The sequence below is a fragment of the Zerene cesonia genome, chromosome 28, assembly GCF_012273895.1.
Source record: "Zerene cesonia ecotype Mississippi chromosome 28, Zerene_cesonia_1.1, whole genome shotgun sequence".
NCBI classification, from domain to species: Eukaryota; Metazoa; Arthropoda; class Insecta; order Lepidoptera; family Pieridae; genus Zerene; species Zerene cesonia.
Genome location: NC_052129.1, coordinates 4,782,783 through 4,808,059, shown reverse-complemented (window position 1 = coordinate 4,808,059; position 25,277 = coordinate 4,782,783). Strand labels below are relative to the sequence as shown.

Below are 25,277 nucleotides of genomic sequence, written 5' to 3'. Positions count from 1 at the left end.
AATTTATTAATTATTTCTATCGTAAATGCGAACTGTTACAAAAAATGATAGATAGATCAAACAAAAATGAACGTAAAAATCACACGACATAAAAAACACATTGTCTTGTCGACGTAATGTGCAGTCCATTCCTATTTTATGTTTTTCTATAAATACTCAAAGGTCGTAGTTGCGTATCGCGCTTTTATTTGAGGGAACGGAACATGTATGTATGTATGTATGCTATGAGAAGATAATAATGTATTCAATGGGACAATAAATAATGGGATATGATCTGGATGGAAAGTCTTTCAATAGTGTATTAACATATCGTTTGGACGAATTTTTAAACAAAGCTATGCTATTTCTATAATATCGGTCCATAAGTTTCGGAGCCTATTCCATGGAAAGAAACAAACAATATAAATCTTTTCTATTAGTGTGTGTGAATGTTTGTGTTTGTGTGTGTGTGACGTGGTCATTTGACGTCTGCGGGTTATTTATCAGTCACCCGGCGGTTCCTGCGACGTTACGTGACCCGGCTTTTTAATTAATAATCTGTATAATATATTATGTTAAACATTATGTTACTATGTTAGAGACCAACGGTCATAGCGCGGAAAAATAGTTAAGGTCACAGTAAAAGATCCACGTTGCGAAATTCGTGCTTGCCGCGGCAGCTGTGACAACTCAGAATCGACTTATGTATTCAAAATTGTTACATCATCCGTTGTTATGATAAACTAATTAATGTTCAGAACGCGTTATGGGTTTTTCTCTTTGCCACAATGCGTCAAGGTCGAATAGGAAGCAATAAAAATGTCCGCTGGAAATAATTTCTTGATTGATTGATCGATATCGGTTTAAGCAATATGACACAGGGTTGACCTATTGTTAAGATGCATTTTCATAGCATCAGTAGGGCAATTTTATGGCAAGCAAAGGTCTACCTGATGTTGGTCACCACCTCCTGTAAATACTAGAAGTGTTACAGGTGCTGGAATTTGAAGATGATCGCATAAAAATTGAGGTGCAATATTTTTCGGTACTTATGAGCCAGCTCCATCTAGACTGTGTCAGTCCGGACTACAGAATAATAAGTACAACCCGGGTAAGAATTTTGATATTTTTTTTTTTTATGTCACAGTCGGCAATGGAGCTGGTGGGACGACTGATGGTAAACGCTACCACCGCCCATGGACATTTGTAGAGGCGTAAGGTTAAGGTCGATTGCAGACCTTACGCCTCTACAAATGGATTGCCGACTTTAAATTGGGAAGGGATTAAGAGAGGATTAGGATAAAGGAATAAAGGAAAGGACTGGGAAAGGGAAGGAAAAGGATATGGGCCTCCGGCTCCCCCACTCACCGAACGAAACACAGCAGAATGCTATTTCATGCCGGTCTTCTGTGGGGGTGCGGTACTTCCCCGGTGCGAGCTGGCCCAATTCGTGGCAAAGCGTGCTCGACTACCACATACAAAATGCTAGCCTTGACAACAAGTCGTGGGCGTTTTACAGCCATATAACAATTTTCATCAAGTCGCAATGGATCACAAGGCGTACAGAGCTATCTTTTGCTCAATTAGAATTGAGCGATATCAGTCTTTGAGCGTTACTCTAATAAATTAATGCCTGTATCTCCTGGTCATCCTATTACCAAAAGTCATCTAGCAAATCGACATCCTATAACATTAGTTTAATTTAAATTATTCAAACCATTGAAAAAGTTTTGAATCCTGTTTACGAGAGATGTATATGTTATCGAATTTTGTTTTCCAGGATATAACCGGGTTCGGTTACCTTGTTTTTAATTTTTATCTTAGGTCGGACAACTGAGCTGGTAGTTCGCTGGATGGTAAGCGATCACTGCCGCCCATGAGCGGAGAACTTCAGCAAATGCGTTGCCTTTTAAGGTGTAAGAGATAAGATTAATCAGACGATGGAACATAGTATCATACAATGCCGGTTGATAAACGACGTATACAATATTCTCGAAGTGTGGTATGATAACTGATATAATATATTATAAAATAATTTCAGTAAGCACTGTTTAATTAATATAATATAGTTAAACAGTGCTCACTGAAGGAGACGCACTGCCAAGTACACATCGCTAAACAAGAGTACACAGTAGATAATGATATATTATCAATAACAAAAATGACGCAAGAATAAAGAAAATAGCGTATTGTAAATATTGTCAAAATGAACTGATGTAAAAGTCATAAAAATAAAAGTAAACTATGATAATTCTTAACTGACCCGACAGGAGGGGAGTTATGTTTTTCAAGCGTATTTATATTGTTCATATGTGGCTATGTTTGTCAATAGAAATTGGTTCGTCCTACAGCCCAAACCGCTGGACAGATTTCGACATATGAGGTGTCGTTGTAATCAATAGAGTTGTGATAATATAATAAGCTATACAAATTATCAAAATGGCGTAAAGAATTAAAAAAATGGAATGGTTTTTCTCATCCTTACAGTATTGATATCAAATTAAAGATAATTAAAGACTATTACAATAAATCCAAAAAGTTTTCGATCTGACCTTTAAAAAAGCGTATTCCTACTTAAAACATATTCGCAATGTTTTGGCGATGTTGTTTATGGCGATGATATGGGTGACGCTGATCACTTACCACCAGGTGACAGGTCTGCTGTGATGCCTCCTTTATCATAGAAATAAAATTAAACAGTCGGGACTTTAGTTTTATCCTACTAATATTATAAATGCGAAAGTTTGTAAGGATGTGTGTGTGTTTGTTGCTCTTTCACGAAAAAACTACTGAACCGATTGCAATGAAATTTGGCACGTAGATAGCTGGACAACTGGAATAACATATGGGCAACTTTTTATATCGACATTCCTACGGGATACAGACTTACGCGGGTAAAACCGCGGGGTGCAGCTAGTTCTTCATAATTCATGTTATAGAAAGTCATTACTGTGTTGGTAATTAGATATGTTATGTTCAGAGTTTACTGTGATAGCATTAACTGAACACTGAATAAATTCTTAAGTTCTGTGAGTGTGGGAGTCGAGAACACTTCAGCACGAATTGGGCCTGAGGAAGGTACCACACTATCACAGAAAATCAGCGTAAAATAGTAGTATGCAATTGCTATTGTGTTTCGTACGGTAGGTGCATTAGTGCTTTCCTTTTCCTTGTCCTTCCTAATCCTATCCCAAACCCTCCCCTACTATTTAAAGTCGGCAATCCATTTGCTAGAGCGTAAGGCCCGAAAAAAACCTTACTCCTCTGCAATTAATGTTCATGGGCGGTGGTGGCGCTTACCATCAGCCGACCCACCAGCTCCTTTGCCGACTATAACATAATCTAGTGCCTATTATTTGGCGTTAATGGAATTTTCCTTTATTTATTTGAGTGACATTTTTTTTATTAACTTTGAAGTTGATAAAAATATAATCTACGGAGTAAATATTTGTATGTACTATGCGATTTAACTAAAAATAGGTAGCGTTATGACCTTTTTGTGTGAATCTAGTGTTAAATGTCGTTTGATAAAAAAAGTTTACTTGGAAATCCTTTTTCCATTTCAATAACTGATTATTTATTTTGCCTGACTCTTATATGAAATACAAATATAACATTTACCAGGCATCTCGATTAATTTAAATAATAAATAGATATGAAGTGAATATGAAACACGTTATTGTGTGTTAAAAACCGGTACAAATATCGATACAAAAGAAACTACATAATAATTTGATATACAATAATGTTACGATAACTCACCTACTTATTTTGTTTATAAAATTTTGTAATACATATATGCATGCTATTCATTCCTGAATCGTGTAGCTTTCCACGACTTTATAATAAAACTTATTTTTGACAGATGTCACTAAGGCAAGATGGCCACCACAGGACGCCAAAATGAACCCGACTTACCAAAAAATTCGTATGTTAATCAATCCTATAATATTATAGGCTTAATATAGAATAATATAGAAGTATATACGAATAAAATTGTCGAAAATAGCTGTCTGCATGTATTTTATAAAACGAAAAGAAACTGAAAATCTATTTAACGCTTAACAAGGAAACGTTACGCTAATAAGAAATTCGTGGAACAGTAAAAAACATAAACAAATCAATATGTATTTTAACAATAGGTGTATAATATTATTTCCGTGTTTAATCTTTGTGTTTAATAGTTAAATTGGTATCATAGATTTCTTGGGTTCTGTAGCTTGTGGTAAAAATAATTTAATGAATTGATTTTTTAAGTAAATGATAGTTTTACAAAACATTAGTTGTAAACTTGAACTAAATATTTTACAAATAACAGATTTATTGTACAATATAAAATTTTTGTCATAATTTTTTTGCATAAGGCAAATAGTTACAACTCGTGTAAAATACATCCTATGCTTACATTTGAGCACACGCGCTACAAAAACTGCATCAAATTTTTCCCAGTAAGTTTTTGTGCTGCTATACAACCATACAGACAAAAAAACACTATGCAGCTGCCGTTATTAAGTAACCCGTATGAGTTTTTATTTAATAATTAATATCACAGTCAATAAACGACATAACATAGAGTCGTAAAAGTCAATCGTGCGGGGAGCAAAGGGCGAGACGCGGGAGGAACAAGCCCGAGCTACATACGTCATGTTGTTAGCAGATCGGGACATAATTCAGGGGCTACCACGTACATGTTTTAATGTAGATTTCATCATTGTTATATTATTAAACAATGAGATATGACAATCGAGATATAATTTTTTTATTACAACATCAAAGGAGTTGTACTACTGTATCTTCACTCTTTATATTGTGATATTATTAGCCTGTAACACGAACATTCATTTAAGATCACTACAAACAAATTTGACCGCTATATAGCTAAGACTTCCCTATCAACAGTGATTCGATTAAAATCACTAGAATTTTTGGCACCAACCTTAAATGTAATCTACAGTTTATATTCAATCTTACAAAGAAGTCAGTAACCTTTTGTATAATAAAATTCATTTATTGTTAGAGAGATAATATAACCATGAACACTAAAATATAAACATTAGATACTCAATCATATTATAAACGTTAAAATCATTCCATCAGCTTGTGCATTGCTTTATCGCCACTGAACCATTGAACGTATAAAAAATAGGACACTATAATACTAGGACACTGTATATACAAGACTACATTAGTTCAATATACTCGTATATATAAATACATAAGCTATTAACATAACAGAAACAAATATAAAAATACAAAGGTAGGTACATAGCGGCTTCTGCCAGTCGACGCTTCTCAGTTTATCCCCCAGAATAAAAATTACACACACGAATAACATAGCATCCTCTTGATGGCAGAATTATTAAAATCAATCAAATAGTTTTTGTGTTTATCCTTATAATCCAACATGAAACTTAACTATTAGACTATATTAGTTCTATTCAACACGTCTTTTTCAAAACTATACCTAGATTTAAACATCATAATTTAGTTTTAAACTATTTTAAATTTCGCTGACTAATTGATATAATGTTCGGATTTTTAATTTCAATCTGTACCTAGGCATTACGCATAGTTACGTTCTAAATCGTGTCGATATTTAGACCATAGATGATGTGCATTGAGAAACGAACTGATGATTATTCATCAACATCATCATCAACAGCCCACATATGTTCCCACTGCCGGGACACAGGCCTCCTATGAGGGTTCAGGCCATAATCCACCACGCTGGCCAAGTGCGGGTTGGCAGATGTCACATGTCGTCGAACTTTTTTGATTCTTGGACATGCCGGTTTCCTCACGATGTTTTCCTTCACCGTTTTAAGCAGTGGTGATGTTATCCCCATGCGCAGATAAATTGAAAAATCAATTTATATCCTGCACGCTCGCCCGGTCTCGAACCCCTACTTATCGATTTTGAAGTCTGAGGTCCGACCACTGAGTCATCACTGCTTGATGCTGATGATTATTAGTAAATTAAAATTTTATGCTCTCAATTTCTTAACCGAACTCCACCGAATCGAAAATGTTTAGAATATAGGTCGAATTTTTTTTATTGATAGACAATTTTAAAATTAAGGCCAAGTTCAAGGTAAATAGTTGTTTATATGATATCATAAGCTTCGCCAGTTTATAGTATTCTCAATTCCCATCATCCGACGAGTATTTTATATGTCATTAATTATTCGTTTCAATATTTCCTGGCCGCCCGTACGGAGAGATATCTCTCCTTTTGCCAACTCTATAATTAGAGCGACTGATTTCATTAACAACGGGAGGTCGAAATTTTGTTTCACATTATTTACGCAGTAGTGGAATTTTTTGTGTCTATGCTACATTTTTGTTTATTGTCAATGGAAATTATATAAAAATAGACGGCGACCTTGGAAACAGGAATGTAGTTTTTGTTTATTTGTTTGTTTTACAATTGCAATTACTGAATGATTTAACACAAATAGTTATAAATATAATTTATTGTATTGCGTGTACCATTGTGTGTTACTCGATGACTTATTATTTTACGTTTAATGTTATCTCGTAATTTATAAAAAAAAACAGCTTTTCCCCGCGGCTTCGCACGCGTTAATCGGAGTAGTTTAATAGTTATTATATCTATAAACCTTCCCCTTGTATGACTCTATCTATTAAAAAAAACCCCTTCAAAATCCATTGCGTAATTTTAAAGATTTAAGCATACAAAGAGACACAGGGACAGATAAAGCGATTTATTGTTCCTGAGACGCAAAGGATACAACAAAAAAGATATAGTTTTGCTATTTAATACGGTTAAAGATGTCTATTTCCAATTCCTCTTTTCATTTTACATATATCAATATAATAGACTCAGTGTTAGACTTTCTCCTTGCGATAAACACATGAATGGTTTAAAACCTTTACAATAACAAATAATACTATAAAATTGGCCTTCGTAAAGGTCAGTAATTAATTTTAACGTAGGGCGAAAAACCTTTTACTTCCGCATATACTTTTATGAACTTAATAAAACCACTTTAGTTTTACAGCAATTATTTTCATTTAGGTTCCGTACTGGACATGACTTTTCATCAGAATCTCATATTGAATGCCTCTATCATTAATCTTAATTAATCTTAAGTTGATTTCGTAACATCTTAGAGACAAATTTATATGACGCAATAAGTCATTCATATTTAGTCATAAATAATATATATACTAGCAAGAAGTTGCTGCAGGAGGGCTCGCGAATGAAAGGTTTTTTTTTTTATGTTTGATTAGCTGTTCGCCCCGGCTTCGTACGTTTTACATATATGACTTACACCACTCAGTGAAGATGAAGTGTGCTAATGGTGTAAGAGTTTTTTAAATCCGTATAATCTGAACTTTGATTACTTGCTTATAATTATTATTATTTATTCTCAAGAATCAAGAATTTTCGCATAATTAGCTAATAGTATTGGTTTTGGGACAATATTCTTTGTACAGGTTACACTACATACATATGCATGAAGGTATTATGTATATCTATAGTAGTAGTCATAATTATACATATAGAAAAAACCCCTATAACTATAAGCAAATATAATTTGATTATTGATAAATAAGTACTCACAAATCTCAACTTTCTTCAGACTACTATTTAAATATTATATATTCAAATATAGAACACAATCACAGCACATACATTTTAAACGTGTTTCTCTAACGGCGATCACGGTCAGACTGAGGCAATATTAATCGTCGATGTTATTACCAACACATACAAAAATAATAAAACTACCTTCACATAGAATTAATTATATTTATAACCTTTATTATGTTATATTTTGTACACATAAAAGAGTTTTAAGGGAAATAATTTAGCTAGAAATGACTAGTTGATCGCCGGGTATAGTTTGTGAAGGAAGGACAAAACAATCAACACAAATTCACATTTGGCAGTAGGAGGCCATATATATTTAGCGTAATTATATATATTAAAGTAACACAGTTTTGTTGCTTTAATCATTAAAGAGTGTTATTAGTTATTTCAACTAAATTAATATTTTGTTATGTCAGAGCGGGCAACTAAGCTGGTGGTCGCCAGATGGTAAGCGCTCTCTACCAATAATGGAAATTCGCAGAGGTAGTGCCTCTACAAATGCGCTGCTCGCTTTTATGGAGTAAGGGATAAGGAAAGAATTAATGACTGGAAAGAAGGAATGTATTGGGAAGGGAGAGGGAAGGAAACGGGCCAACGGCACCCCCACTTAACGAAGACGTATGTTACTACTTCACGTCGGTCTTCTATGGGCTGTAGTACTTCCCCTATGCGAGCTGACCTAATATAAAATACTGTCTACTAATATATACTAATATAATAATAATAAAAACCATCCTATTTTCTACATTGGATCAAACTGCACATAGTGTGCAGATTTGATTTAAATCGGTTGAGTAGTTAAGGAATCCATCGCGGACAAACAGTGTGATACATAATATATATTAATATTAATAAGATAACATATTTTACATTGCATTTATGACATTAGTGACAGACATCAACTCTGACCTGATGTAGGTACTTATCCCTTGTCCAAAAAACATAACCTTAACAATGTCGCTATGAGCTTCTGATAACTTCCTGATAGATACGTGTTAGATATTTGTATAGTCTGTGGTAGATAATAGAGCTGGCCGTGCGTAACTTAGAGTTTTAATATTTTCAGGGTCGGCTTGGGAGAGTTCTGAACTCTGTATGAATGAATTTGTTATTATATATATTATATAGGGATTATTGTATTTACGATACAACGTATATTTAAGTTTTAAATATTAATACTAATACTAAATAGGCCTAGGTATAATCCGTAGTTCGTAATTTTAAAGAAGAAAGGCTTAATTATGTCAGGTAATTGCGATAATTTAAAACGATTTCATGTTTTCTAATTTATTTATATTCTTAATAATGGAGGAAAATCTAAAATAAAGGGCAAGCCCAGAAAGAAAGACAAAAAGTCTAAAATTTTCATGATTACCACAGATAACGAAATAAGTACTGTCTAGTCAAAACATGTATTATTTATTAATTTTTAAGCAAAATTTAGGTATGTTTATAAAGAAATGTGATATAAAGGGATAGATATATGAACGCATATTTATATCATTTTTAGTATTTATGTAAGAAGGTAAAAAGTTACCTACTCTCTACTTAACTTACTAACTTAGAAAAGAAGTAACTTAAAAGAACTCTTTAGTGATAGGACCGCCCTCTGTGCTGGTTTAGTTTTAAGTTTTTTTTTATTATCTGTTTGTATATCACCACAATAAAACGTAATGATAAAAATAATACAATATATTATTTTAACTTTCGTCAAACATTTCAATCTATTGATATATTATTAAAGCCTATAATTAAGACATCTACGTATGTTTCAAATGGTCGAATTCTGATTACCACAACTTTTCATCAACGACTTTCACTTCGTTACATTAACAATAATAAATTTAAAACTTAACAAATTAGTGTTACAATATTTAAGAGAATTCAATGCAATTTTTACAAAAATAACCCCTTAAAGGGTTAACGTGCCGGTATGTGGCCTCGACCTCAATTGCCGCCAAATATTTGCATGGCAATTTAATCTTTACTGCCTGTAATTTGATATCAAAGTTGCGTGTATCGTAATTGGAGCGGTAATATTCGTTTCGTAATTGTAGATAGCATAAGATCGCGTAATCAGTTTTACATTGCGAATTTGCAACGCTTCGGCGTTTTATGAACGAAGCTGTTGAACGTCGATTGTAAATTACAAATTGTGGTAAGGAAGCACATTTAAAATTATTTTATTGCCTGCTTACTACCAATATTCTTTATCTATACTAATATTATAAAGCTGAAGAGTTTGTTTTGTTTGTTTGAACGCACTAATCTCAGGAACTACAGGTCCGTTTTGAATAGTTCGTTCAGAGTTAGATAGCTAAAGAGAGAAGAGATATGAAGAATGGATATGGAAATATTATGTGTTTGACGCAATTTCTGTTTTAGATATCGATCACCCAGTTTAATGGATGTTTAAATTAATTGTAAGCATTGCATATACTCCAAACTGATTACTGTAAAAACCCGAACGATTTACCAACTGTGGATGGCAAAATCGAAACAGTTTCGTATTTAATACTAATTTTGAACGTGACCTACGATCTGTGAAACCTCCTTCTCATCATTCCCAGTAATTTTTTAATTCCAATCGTTTATTTATTATTTATTCATTTATTCTTTATTACACACTTACAAAATAAAACATAGGTAAGCTTAACAAAAGCAACTTAAAACTAGTATGCAAATGGTGGCCTTATGGCTAAAAGCCATCTCTACCAGGCAACCGTTAGGTAAATTACAAAATATTTTATAGCGAAACGCACATAGGCAGGCAGTCTTATGGGCAATTAAAAAAAATTATAATAATAAATTAACAATAATATAATAAAATAAAATCGTTAGTCCTTTCTTTATCCCGTACTATATATTTTAAAGTGGTTAACGAATTTACAGGGGTTTTCATGGTCTCTCCATGCAGGTGAGCCTCTAGCTCAGAATGATATAAACGCAACAAATTTGGTCTTTCCTATCATAATCCCTCATACAAAATAACGTGTTTTATAAACAAAAATAGATGTTTTTAGTGCACATTATATAATAATACAATAATAAAGTCGCCATCAAAATGACAAAGGCAATCGGAGGTCGAAATTAATAAAATCACGTGATTATATAAATAAAAATAATAAAAATCAAACTGTTTCCCACAAAATACCAAAGCTAATAACTGGTTTTTGATATATTCTCATAATAATAACAACCAATAAGCACATGAGAAAATCGATAAATTAAATAACGAGGTAGATGACATTAATGAATTGGTAAAAAACTATTTCATTTGAACAATAAAATTCTCCGATACATGACTCATTCTGCATATAATTAATATTATTGATAATTTGTGTCTTCATAGTCCCGTATCGTAACGTATGTTTCATTTCGTTTAGTATTTTGAAGCTGTACAAAGAAGTTGAGTATAATATTCGATTGTCTGTCTTGAAGAAGGAATAACAGACAATGGGGAGAAAGTACGGAGAATAGTAGTCAGTTGAACCAATAGTAATGTATGCTTAAATAATTTGACAAAGAAAGAAAAAAAAAGCTGTATTAATTAGTTATCTGGCATCTCAATTGACGTTTGTAGTTCGTGCCTTCAAAGAATAATAATTCAAGAGAAAGAAGCGTAGAAAGTGCAACTTTAGTACGACTGAGAGATCACAGAGAAAGTCTAAGAACAAAAAAAAAAAACATGATACAAACATACGCAAAAAGTGGCTCTTGTGCAGTTGAGTAATTAATAAATCAAATAGCATAGAAACAAACGAAAAGCATGTTTCATTCAAATAAAAAAAACTGTTGTTCTATCTGAATTTACTGTTTTATTCTTAATATTCAAATCACGAGTAAAGTTCAAACGCGTTCACACGCTTTCTTTGAATGAATATTTGTTGTGAATAAACCTATCTATATTAATAAAAAACAGTTGTAAATAAAAAATACATTTTATTCATATAAATCAACCGGTGTCACAATTCCATGGAAACAGTTTTTAGTATCTACGAGTATTCTTTTTTCTTGGAATATCAAAGCTTACCTTGACATTGATTTACAAATATTTCCTTATTAGTTTAAAATGTGAACCCAAACATTCGTTATTAAGGATTTCATTTCTAAAGAAGTAGTGTTAAGAGGAAATTTTGAAAATTTGTCATTTAACGCAGTAAAAATATTGTAAAGCGTTGTAAGAACTAGTTTTAAATCAGATGTGTTTGTCAATCTCTAACGTAAATACTACAAAACGGTTGAAGTTTGTTATAAAAGTAGGATGTTCTGTATAATCATATTATTTGAACTATCTAGGTTCGGCGGGAACTATTTTGCAAGGAATAATACATCGCAAGACGTAACGTTTCATAAATTATGTTAATGTATATTGTAACAGTCGAAACATGTTTAATTGAATGAAAGATCAGACATAATTTATTATTCATACACACATGTTTTGAATATAAACGCCAAGTGTGTTATCGGCCTTAGTTACTAATAAAGCTATAAAGGAGTTACTGTTGTGAGATGTATTTTATTGTATGTGTATTATTTGATTGTAGGATATTTTATGGAGCAGTGGTGGCTCAGTGGTTAGGATCTTGGACTTCAATCGAAAAGTCGGGGGTTCGAGACCGGTAGAGCGTGCAAGAAATAAATTGATGATGATGATGATCCACATGTCGAAGAATCAAAACTTGGCTTAAGGCCTAATATGTAATGATGATTAAAAATATATTAAGTTACTTTAAATTTTACAACTGATTTCAAAAAAGAAGGCTTCAATTCTATTTTTTTGTTTGCTACCCCATAACTTTTAACTGAGTGGATCGTTTTTTTATGATTCTTTGTTTATATGAAAGCGGGTACCTACCATGTTGTCCATATAAATTTGGTATAGTTCTGACAATTTATAGATGGTTAATTTTTTCTTCAAAATAATTATTGTGAGAGACCTTCGCCTTCAATCTAAGTTCAATAAACTCTACACTCGAATACTAGTTGTAACCTTCGACGTCACCTGCTTTTACTGTGTACTTAGTAGTACCTTACTCTCTAGAAATCCTGTATTGAATTTCACTAACAATATTGAAAAATGTATCTTATATCTCCTGATGATTTTAATATAACATATTTTTTCTTGTTAAAATTTGTAGTTTTTAACTAAACAACACATTAGTCGTTGCAATTTAAAATATAATCCAATATTTTAAATGTATTTTTGCTTGTGACATTAATTAAAAACCATAAATTTCAACTAGAAATTTTAAGTGCAAACAACGAAATTATGACATACTAGCTGCGCCCCGCGTTTCACTCACGTATGTCCTCATCCCGTAGGAAAATCGGGATAAAAAGTTGCCTATATATTATTCCAGTTGTCCAGCTATCTACGTACCAAATTTCATTGCAATCGGTTAAGCAGTTTTTGCGAGAAAGAGAAACAAACACACACACATCCTTACAAGCTTTCGCATTTATAATATTAGTAGGATGTCAACAATATACAAATGAATAGCAAGCCTTGCATGCTACGTCTTATAATAATTTTACCCATATAACAGTATTAATGACACATAAACAAACATACATACCTACATATCCAATGAATAGAAAACTACTGAAACAATAATAAACAAATACAAATCACAATAATCGCAAGCAGCACAATTCCCCGCAACAAAACTGAATCCAGAATTAAATATAAAAATAACGGAGTGAGGAGCGAGCGTTCGAGTGAGCGCAGTGATAGTAGGGATGTGCCGGTTTGTCGATGGAAATAGGGTTGTCAAGCGTTCAAAATGTCGATTGCATTGGCAAAGAATTATTGTTATAACTCATGATATATAAGTAAAGTAGCATAGATTCAAGGCATAAAGCTATATAATGTTATGAAATTGTATTTTTTGAGTTTAGCCTTTTAGCTGTCTTATATGCTCTGTTTTATTTTTTTTTCCATTGAAGACAAAAAACGTGTATAACAAATACATAATACTATTATTTCTTCAGCAATAGTGCCTATCTATGTGGACCGAAACATAACAATATTTTATACAATTGTAGGTTAGGCAACCCTGGATAAATCACACTTTTAGTGCTGCACTGGTGTACAACGGAATTTACGTTTATTAATATTCAAAATAATTTATGTCTATAATTATACACGTTAAATTGAGAACAGGCGTAAATTATTCTAGTTATTTCTTTAATTCTACAAGTTTTTATTTATGAATAAACTAGCTGCACCCTGCGGTTTCGCCCGCGTAAGTCCATATCTCGTAGGAATGTCGGGTTAAAAAGTTGCCTATATGTTATTCCAGTTGTCCAGCTGTCTACGTACCAAATTTTATTGTAATCGGTTCAGTAGTTTTTGCGTGAAAGAGTAACAAACAACTTTTACTTCAACTTTCGCATTTATAATATTAGTAGGAGTATAAATCGGTTTAGATTGGTAAAGGTAAAAAGATTTTCATCAAATATACAATAATTATATTATTCTCAGCATTTTACATATTATGCTCATAACATTATCATTCTCTGAATACAATATTAATATGTTTGTACAAAAAATAGAATAACAATAACCGTTAAATGGATTCCCACTTTGAGGAAACACTTTTTGTCAGATGATATATTTTTATACATTCCGTTCCAAGCAAATCAGCCAGCTGTTATGTAAAATGGAGTTATTGACCTCTTTCCGTTATTTTTTCCGTAAAACACTTTCATTATCAGTTATTTTTGAGGATAATTTGAAATAATTCACAAGCAACTACATTTCCTAATGAATACCATAACACTTATATATAATTATTGTGTATTAAAATAATATTTTTCATAAACCACAGATAATACTGTACTGTTATAATTTACCAATTTTTGAAAATTTTTAACTCATTGAAGATTTATCATTTTCTTTATTGTGATCATAAATTTTTCCTTTTATACCTATTATAACGCGGTTTATTCGAATGTATGTTTTACGCGATACGTAGGTACAGATGAACACAGATATACCGCCGTGAGAATGTTTCAGAAACCAGAATGCGAAGGTTAAAAGGCCAAAGGACGTTTCTAGAATAAATAGACATAAGAAATAACAAGCCATTCAATGAGTTCCTGTAATAAGATAGAAATAATTAGGTGGATTTCAGTCAAGCAACTTTCAAGCATTTTCTTTTGTTTGATTTTACTCGATTATTGTACACTTAGAAATTAAATACTTTTTATTGATTAAAACGATTTATTTATTATAAACGTCGGGTTAATAATATACTATAGCTACTACTATAACTATATACTATAATCGCGAAAGTTTGTGTAAAGTGTAAGCATGAATAAATGTATGTAGGTATATATGGATGTTTGTTACTCTTTCACGCAAAAACTACTGAACCAATTGCAATGAAATTTGGTACGTAGATAGCTGGACAATTGAAGTAACACATAGGCAAATTTTATCCCGATATTCCTACGGTATACAGACTTACGCGGGTGAAACCGTGGCACATAGCTAATAATGAATAAATCGCGTTTAAATCCGCTAAGTAGTCTTCCGTTTCTAACTTTCAAAATTTTACCAACAACACAATATCGATATGACAGGTAATTGACATGTAACTGCCAGTGAGTTTATCGATATATCGCCCGTCACTATCTGAACCTCAGCTTGCGTAAGTGAGCACTTTCTCTAACAGTTACTGACCGACGCTCGTCAAATCAGTTTTTGCTTGATGTCTGTAGAATTTTGCTTGGAGATGCGTGTATGCGTTTTGAATTTGTTATATTGTTCTTCAATATAGCTACGTAAAAGCTTCAATGTAGGGTTAAAAGCTAGTCAACGTCAGAAAGCTAGGTTTTGTATAAATGTAACCTTAGTTAGGCCCATATCCTCTTCCTTGTCTTTCCCAGTCCTTTCCTTTACTCCTCTCTTCAATCATTTCCTAATCCCTTTCCATTTTGCAGTCGGCAATCCATTTGAAGAGGCGTAAGGTCGGCATTCGACCTTACCCCTCTCCAAATGTTCATGGGCGGGTGTAGCTCTTACTATCAGGCGACCCACCAGCTCCATTGTCGACTGTGACATAAAAAAAAAATAGTTTCGCGAAGCCACTGCGTGAATGAATTGTTACCACAGTAAAAAGCATATGCAACTCTGGTCTCCTAACTTTATCATCATCAGCCCATATATGTTCTCACTGCTGGGACGCAGGCCTCCTATGATGGTTCAGGCCATAATCCACCACGCTGGCCATGTGCGGGTTGGCAGATGTCACATGTTACAAAAATTCGATTTTTGATTCTTGGACCTGCCGGTTTCCTCGCGATGTTTTTCTTCACCCTTTAAATTGACACATTGAACCACAGATTAATTGAAAAATCGATTTTAAAATTAAAAAAAAAATTTAAATGCTCGCCCGCCCGATCTAGAACCTCGACTTATCTACTCTCACCACTGGCACCATTACTGATATTCTCTTTGCTCTTAACTACATGCGGATACCATAATCATATCAAAATATCGCTCCGTTGCGATGTAAAACAGAGACAAACAAACAAACATTTTCACATTCGTGATGTTAGTAAAAGATTAGCGCACAGGATTGCGGAAAAACTATGAATTTTAATATATAAAAACAACTAGCGTTTCGCCCAGGCTTCACCCGTGGCTTTTTCTTTCCATAAAAACCTACCTCGTACCTCAACAAAGTGGTAAAAAAATATTAGTCGAATTAGTAGAGCAGTTCGCGACTTTTACGCTTAACAACACGATTTGGTGATTCATTTATATAGATAGATAGATTACTTACGAAGAGGCCTTAGCAACAGAACGAGTTATGGCCGGTGGGTACAGCCAGTATATATAGATACTCTTTAATGTGGTCAAACCAGTACTGGACCACGGTTGACTGCAATATCAGATATATTATTCTATGCCAACCATTTTCGATTTGTATTGATACAGCGGTTTTGATAAGTGCATTAGGGTTCTAATAGATGGAGCAAGTCCAGTAAGGTAAAATTACCAAGTAACTAGTGATTGTTATAAAATTCGTCCGCGACACCCTCGTCAGGCCATATAGGAAAGCTCTTCAGGCCATGCGCAACCCAAGAGCGTCTCAACCTCCCTTTACCTTCCTATAGGACACCTACCCCTCTAGGCAAACGGTGTTCTATTAGCGTAAACTTAAGCAGAATAGATTAAGAATGTATAGGACTGACATTACCTAACGATACGTCGCATGATCGAGCATAGAGAACAACCAAATTATCATTATTTTTCTAGACTATCAAACGGAACGTGAAGTCATATGACAATCGTCATACCTACACCTAGTATACTATTATGTTATCTGTGGGATTATGTTATCTGTGGCTAAATGATAGTTCTAGAAACGATCTTCATTAAAAGTGGTATTCTCAAACCTCCAAGAGTACGCCACATCTGAAATTCCCCCATTCACTATTTTTATTTTGATTTGAAACGTTAATTTCTTAATGAAATATATTGGAAGAAAACGAACAAAAAATAATCACAAATTGACATTAAAATTCATGCCAATTAGAAGGATATAACTCACGTTTCTTTATAACTATTTACGTGTAGTTATAAAAGGATGTTTATTCTACTTTTTAGTTTTTCTCCCACCTAAACTCTATTCAACCGATTCTTGATATTTTGTATTGTGTGTGAAGTCCCGTGTCCCCTAGTGGGGTATGGGGCAGATGATGTACATCCGTTTCACTGATCGATTTTCTTTAGGGACAAGTAGGTGATCAGCCTTCTGTGTCCTGCCAGACCGAGACATTTTTTTTTTTGTGCGTCCCCACCGGGAATCGAACCCAGGACCCCTCGGTTCTACGCTCACGCGTTAACCACTGTGCCAAGGATGCGGTCATGTGATATTTTGTATTACTATTACTATTTTCTAGGTAGAATAGGTCATATTTCCCAGAGAATTCCACGTTCTCCCAGTGAACGAGTTTAAACAACACAACCGTGATATGATCGTTATCAAACACTCCAATAAAACATTTCAATCTTAATTCAATTGCTAGTGACGCCATCCAAGCAATTAGGTCAAGTCCATACAATATCAATATCAGTTACTGATGCTACAACATCCTCGCAATACTATTAAATCGAAAGTGTCTTTGTTTTTCTTTCTGTCACTTTGCAACGGAGCGATTTAATGATATGATTTTTTGTTTGGAGATAGTTAGGCTACAGTTCAAACTATGACCGCGGTTTTCTCATTTTTATGAATTTTTCGGCAATAAACTCTCTAGTCGCTCTGTAATGCGAGAACATTCTATTGCATATCTTTTATTTAGTTTATATGTAAAATTGGATCTGCGATGCGGTTATATGTTATTCAAAATCTTTTTCAGTGATTCGAGTTTTATAGTTCTTCTACAGGCCGAACTAAAGAAATGTAATAAGTCTGAATTGAATAGTTATTAAAGAAAGTACAAATAACTAAATGTACGAGTTATGCTTATTCATTTTCTAAATAATTAAAACATAACCCAGCACATGCTATGTGAAAGTGTGTGTCTACTATCTAGTCACTCTTAATTTTAACCATTCACTTATGCCATATCCCGCCAAACGAAAACTCCATACAAATCGAAACTGCTATTCAACCATAACAGACAGATATATTCCGCATTAAAATATGTTTCGATATGTTTAATCTATAAATTATAAAATATGTTTATCACATAAGGAAATTGCATATAACACATTAAATGCGTTAGCAAAATGTATGCGGTAAATAGCGCGTCACAAAAATTATTTTCAAATGAATGGCCTATGCCTTGCCTAAAACGGCACACTTCGACCTTCACCCATTTACATTAATATATTAGGTATCAGCATACCACGAATACTAATTATATTTGTAGGAAGATGAAATAAGCAAATCATTGTTTAGCGACATGAGTAGGCTGTCTTTGTCTATTAAATATATCTATTTTTATAATCAATATTGATTTATTACGCCTGTGTTGGATAAGGATAAAAAATATACACATCTTACTCGATAAAGTTAATAGCATTTTTATTATTAAGAATTTATCTCGGCGGAGACAAAGAACTACGGATCATTAAAATCCGATCAGCCGTTCTTGAGTTATGGGTAGGCAGCTTGGGTAGCTAACACAAGAACCGGTAGATTTTAGATATAGAGATTATCCTGTGAGATTGTAATACTCGTATGTAAAAAAATGTGATCCGTAACTATATGCTTATAAATAAATGAACTACTTTTTGTTAGATTATAATCTATGGATGTTCATGATGATCACAGGTTAGGATAGGTTCGGTTTTTTTGCCTCCCATACGTTCCATACGTTCCAAGCCTTTTCGTGGTGGTGATCTTAGCAGCTCTGAGTGCACCCTTGTACTCTTTCTAAAGCTAATAGAATGCGGAGGGGTTGAACGGCCAGTCTGGTGTCTGAGTAACTCGACCTGCTCACTGCTAGGGTCCTCTATAGCTGGCTGGTAAACTTGAAGTTCCCTTGACTGGCTGGCTGGAACAGGTTGTTTGACTGGCTATCTTGCTGTTAGAAGCGGCTTCCTCACCGACAGGCCCGCTGGTTTGTTGATGTGCCTGCTGGCTGGCAGTGTGGAACCGGCAGGTTATCTGTCTGGCTGGCTGGATGGATGACTGGTTAACCGGACTTGCATGTGTCGCTTGCATGTGCTAGGATTTCCGGGAGGGGTGGGTTCAGCACAGCCGCCATTGCAGTACGACAAGGTCATGGTGTTCAGAGGTCGTGGCCTGACGGTTTACGCTGGTCAATTATAGAGCTGAAAAGATTGATTGTGGCTCAATCGGTACCTTCATCTGTCTAACTAGCAGGGGCTACGCTATTGTGTCGTTGGATAGTGGCCAGACACTGCGAGGGTTGTGATGATATTAATTTTTATTTATTTTTTATATTTAAATCGGAGTCAACGGATAGTGCTTGTTTTTTTTTGGGCCTTATTAAATCATTGGGCATTTACGTGTATAAATGACTTTGCTAAATATATTTTGGTAGGCTAAATTATTTACACATTTATTTATAAAACATACAAATTGATAGTTTATAAATAAATTGATAATAGCATCTTATATTAGATTTATAAAAGTGTCATTTTTCAGACTTAATCTAAATAAATGTGTCTGTTTTATAAGATAATATTAATTCAGAAAAAGAACGAAAGAAATAATTAAAAAAAAACAATTAGGTACTTGTTTGTGCCTCAGAATATGTTATTTGTACAATAATATTATATTTATATAATAAACTTCAAATTCAAAACACTAGATCAGTTGTTTATAACTAAATTACCTATTATTATCAAGAAGTGCATTGCTCTCGGAAAGGTGAAAGTCGATCTATTATGAGAAAATAATGAAATTATTTTCATCAATTATAAGGGCATACTTTGAACCTAACATAATATATCAGTTTTAATGCCCTCTTTTATAATAAACAATTCACTCTTGGTACATTATTTTCTTCATAAGAACCTCCTTGAGGCTTAAAAAACGGTAAAATATATCCGTTCTTTAATTTTACTCTTAACAACACATTTGGAGAGACATGTTTATTTAAATAGATATTTCAAAACACCAGATTTGATCTTTTAGCAAGATTTTTTAAAGTAGAGTTTAGAAAGAAGATTTTTTTTATGCCATAAGCGGGCAACTGAGCTGGTGGTTCACATGATGGTAAGCGATCACCACCGCCCATGAACTTCGCAGAAGTATAGCCTCTTTGAATACGCTGCACGCTTTTAAGCAGAAAGGGACGAGGAAAGGTTTGACGACTTTAAAGAACTGGGAAGGGTGAAGAAAAGGAAAATGCTCTCCGGTTCTCTCATTCACCGTACGAAACACCGTCCCCGGTTTCCATTGAGGTGTGTACTTCCCCGGTGGGAGCTGGCCCATTTCAGTTTCCGTTCACCCACGCGTCCATCCTATGATGTAGCAGCCCGTCAGGCTGATTCACCACATGAAAATACGAGTTTAGACCCTGCGCTCTCAGGCTGCTTCAACCTCTCTGGCTGGACAGCTCCATGAACCGGTGGTGGTGTGTAATCGTCATGCATATTAATTGATATTAATATGCATGACGATTAATTACATACACATACCGTATTTTATCGAAAATGGCTTAGAGATTATGAAAGAATACGCAAATTCTTATAATTTGTAGCTTGTACAAGGAGTCTTGACAACGGTTCTTACTTTTTAATGTTAGTCACCTGCTGGTAAGCACTACCACCGCGTCTGAACATTTGTAGTGTCGAAATGCCTTTTGCAGTGGCCCTACGTCTATGCAAATGGATTGAAAGAAGAAAGAAAGAAAGAAATAATGTTTATTTAATACCACCACATTTACGCACAGTTAAATTAAAATTAAAAAGAACTTATGACTAAACGGTGTGGTGCTAAAAAGGGTAACTACTCAGCATGTGCTACGCATAATGCGCAGCGCTGCGATTGCTGAAATAAACTTTAAATAGAAAGGATTAATGAGAGGAATAATGGACTAGACTAGTTTCATCATAAGAATTCACCTTCGGTGCATGACTCTACACTATTCGAAGTACCATTGTTTTTTCATAACACAACTGATTAAACGAATTATCCGGAACAATTCAGTATTTAATTAATAAGTTGATAATGACAATTCATTTTTAATTTTTGCATCATTCATTATTACCCTTGATATATTTTCTGATGAAATCAATTAATTTTTGCGAGTTAGATAACTCCACGGATTGTAATATTGCGTAAGCCTGTTGATAATTAATGTAATTACTTTATAATATAGCTGCGAAAACTCCTGTATTCTTTCGGATTTCTGAAGAATTTTATTCATGACAGTGTTCCTATACTCAGCTATGTTTAACAGCAATTATTTGAGTGAATTTACTTTAAATGTTGTGTGTTTCGTGTGTTTTTGTATGCTATTGTTAATATGTGACGCCTTCCTTCATGGGGATTTTCGAATGTCCATATTGTGCTTATAGCTATTGAAATTGCTTGCCTTGCTTCGGAAGATCTGTGAGGATAAAAGGGGTATCTCTTAATGCATTTAATTGCATGTTAAATTTGTGCTTAATTGCTTTTAAATCAGTTCAATTGCTTTTACTAATGCCGATCACATTCGCACGGATACGCAATTGCAAAAGTATGCAATGATATTTGGAAATGTCTTATGAGCGCAAAAATCCATACATTATGCGTTTATTTCTAAACATGCGAGTGACGTTTGTAACTTTATAAGTGCATGTTATTATAATATATTTTAATGAGTGTCTGAGGTACTGCATAAAGTAGATACATATGTGGTTTAGGAATGTCTTCACTTGTGTAATTGAGATCCTAGGAAGACGGTCGTAGACTTTTGCGAGGTCTATAAGAAAGATGCAAAAGGAGCCCAAGAAAATGACCCAGTTGCGGATATTCAACGTCAGCGGAAACCCGGCGATGCAAGCGTCTTTTTCGTTCCCATCCATTCAGCGTCAGTCGTTAATTTGTGTAGGGAAGCGAGAAGCATCGGGGCATCTTAATTATGTTAATGCAATTATGTTAAATTGTACAGTATGCACCAAATGTTCTCCATTTCTTTAGTATACATCGGGGAACAGATGGGGAAAGAGATATAATCTCTTTCCTACGCACATTAGAGAAATGTCTTATTTGAACTGCGAAGTCGCGGAACTCTCTGCCATCGTCAATATTCTAACTCTTAAAGTCCAGAGTAAGCCCTATTTAGTAAATAAGAGAGTTTAATCATCGAGTTTAATTAAAATGGACGTGTGTAACGTTTTGATTAAAAGCCTTGTATTTACAAAAGTTGTCATCGCGCTTGTAAAATGTATGTAAATGAATATGTTCTATTTATTCTTTCATCCAGATTGAATACTTATTAGGTAAAGTATAGGCACAGAATGATAAGAACAAGTTATATAGGTGGACGGCAAGGCACTGTAATGAGTAAATGTAGGAAACTCTAAGCTCCAGTCAGGTTGCGAAGTTGAGATTTACATCGTTACTAAAATCCTATCCTATCCTACTAATATTATAAATGCGAAAGTTTGTGAGGATGGATGTATATTTGTTAATCTTTCACGCAAAACTACTGAACTGATACAGACTCACACTGATGAAACCGCGGGGCACACATAGTGTTTTAATTTTTTACATTTTTAATAGAAATACATAAAATTTTACCTATTTTAAAAGCTTTATTTGCTTGTTGAAGTGAAGCTTCTTTAGAATCGTTATGATTTCAAACCTGATGCAACGGAAAAAAAACGACAGGTATGAGACACAAATACAAAAATGTGTAGAATGAAGCCGGCAAAGAATGAGACAGAAATATACATACTATTTTATTCATTCTTTTGTCGATTTACTGAAGTTTTACTTCTATCGTATCGAATCGCACACACCCCTTTTTTATTTTAAAACATTTATTGAGAACTGATATTGAGTGGGTAGTATACGTATCCCTCGTGCGAGCAATACACACTCAACTCGCTGCATGAGAGAGTTGATGATGTTACATGCCCGTTAGGTGAGTTCGCACGAGTTTTCTTTGATGTGGTTAGTTTACTTTATTCGGGTCATCGCGCACACCTTGGTAATAAAAACTACATTAATAAAACATTGTGTGTGTGTGTGTGCGCGTCGATATTAATGTAATTTTTGAATAGTAAGGAAAATAGATGCAGAAGTGTATAAAATACAGCCTAATATTAGGTCTGCAACTAAAAAAGTTAAAGGGCAGATTCTAGATTCATGGGCGGTGGTGATCGCTTACCATCAGGCGAATCAGCTCCGTAGCCCGCTTATGGCGTAAAAAAACCTAGTAGAATCAAAAATATAGCATTGAGTATATTGTTTCATTTCATTTTATTTTATTCGATACATTGTAAATTTGTATTAATTACTAAATATAGTATTTGGTTAAGTGAACATTGTATTGGGTACAACCTATAAATGTATTTCATGTATGTAAATTAGTAAATAAAATATAAAGACGTATTTCACCCTTTATTGATATTAAAACTTTAATTCTAACTTACACTTTTACTTATAATAAATGCGAAAGTAACTATATCGACATTTATGAAATTTTCATACTTTATTTAGAGTAAATATTACACATATTTTTATAATGTTAATATATAAAATGCATAAAATTGATGTATTGAAGTAGCTTTGTGTAAGATTATTAATTTTGAATATCCTATCCTACTAATATTACCTATAAATGCGAAAGTTTGTAAGGATGTGTGCGTGTTTGTTGCTCTTTCACGCAAAAACTACTGAACCGATTGCAATGAAATTTCATATAGCGACTTTTTATCCCGATATTCCTACGGGATACGGTCTTACAGCTAGTATTACTATAAAACAAAATGGATGAAACGTCATGGAGGCTCGCTTCTTTCGATTCAATATGGCTACGAGACTTATTCGTTAAGTTCTGCTGTTGGCGTCGGCATGTTTCCTTAACAAGCGCATATTTCCCGATGCAGAACGACTCCACATAATTTGAGACGTATGAGCGACGATTACAGAGCTATTGAAATATGACTAAGCGCTCGCGCTAAGATGACTTTTGATTTTGACGGTTTAAATTAACAATTTACATCAACATGTAAACGACAAATTATATATTAATCGAATACGCAACATGACTGACTAAAATCATAAACCCCACGTTGATCAAATTGCTTCTATTCGTTCTTGAAAACTATAAGATGTTTTATTTCATCACGTCACAGAATCTTGTTGTTTCGGATACTATGACATAGGATTTTAACGCGATATTTTTCCTTTAACAGATTTTCAATGAAGACAACTCATCTTTGCGAGACTAGCGGAGTTGGCACGAGATAATATATTGTAGGGTAGTGCACGAATAAGCAGCAAGCAAGCAATCGTTTCAATAAAACTTGTTACACTTTTATACAAGTAGCTCTCACTATAAATAAGTAAGCAAATATCCTTTTTAACTATATAATTTTTATTGTGAAAATGTTTATCACGCTTGAACTAGAAATGCACGATTTAATTTTTAGTTTTATAGCATTAAAATGCTTTATAAATGAGAAATTTTGAAAGAATAGAAAAAATTTGATCACGAGGCAGGATCAAATTTTTTCTATTCTTTCACAATTTCTCAATGCACGATTTATTAATCGTGCAATAACAAAATAAATTTTGTCCATATGCAAGTTGACTCTCTGCAAATATTAATCTAATGGATCGGACATCAAATACATTCGTATAGCAAATACTTATTAAAGTTGTAAATGATGGTTTGTTCGTTTTACTGTTTTCACATAATTGTATAATTGATAAAATTAAAATTTGTTCAACTGTTTTAACCGATTGAGGGTGGAGAAACGAGTGTGGTTTATTTAGTCCCAAAGCTTTCTTTACGCTAACCAAAAACTGTCAAATTAACCTATTTGTGACAGTCTCGTTAAAACAGCCTGCTTGCTTTTACGCGGGCGTCGAGTACGCTTTTATGATTGAAAAATCTTGGCGATCTAAATTATCAATATTGAAATATTTTATCAAAAACACATGTATTATTTCTTATTAAAATATATACAAACAAAGCATATGGATGCTTAAATTTCAAAGATGATGTGTGGTACCTTCCCCGGTGC

At 33.7% G+C, this 25,277-nt stretch overlaps 1 protein-coding gene across 2 annotated transcripts in view; it reads right to left on the bottom strand.

The window, feature by feature from the left end:
* The window catches only part of LOC119837560 (facilitated trehalose transporter Tret1-2 homolog), a 44,490-nt gene extending 31,187 nt beyond the window's left edge, over positions 1 to 13,303 (bottom strand). The window contains exon 1 of one of the 2 annotated variants that reach the window (XM_038363181.1): positions 13,177 to 13,303. The gene's annotated coding sequence lies outside the window, so the exon portion shown is untranslated. Of the gene's footprint in view, positions 1 to 7,567; positions 7,658 to 13,176 lie in introns of those variants that run through there. The other variant, XM_038363180.1, reaches the window with a different exon arrangement.
* Between the last annotated feature and the right edge of the window lie 11,974 nt (positions 13,304 to 25,277).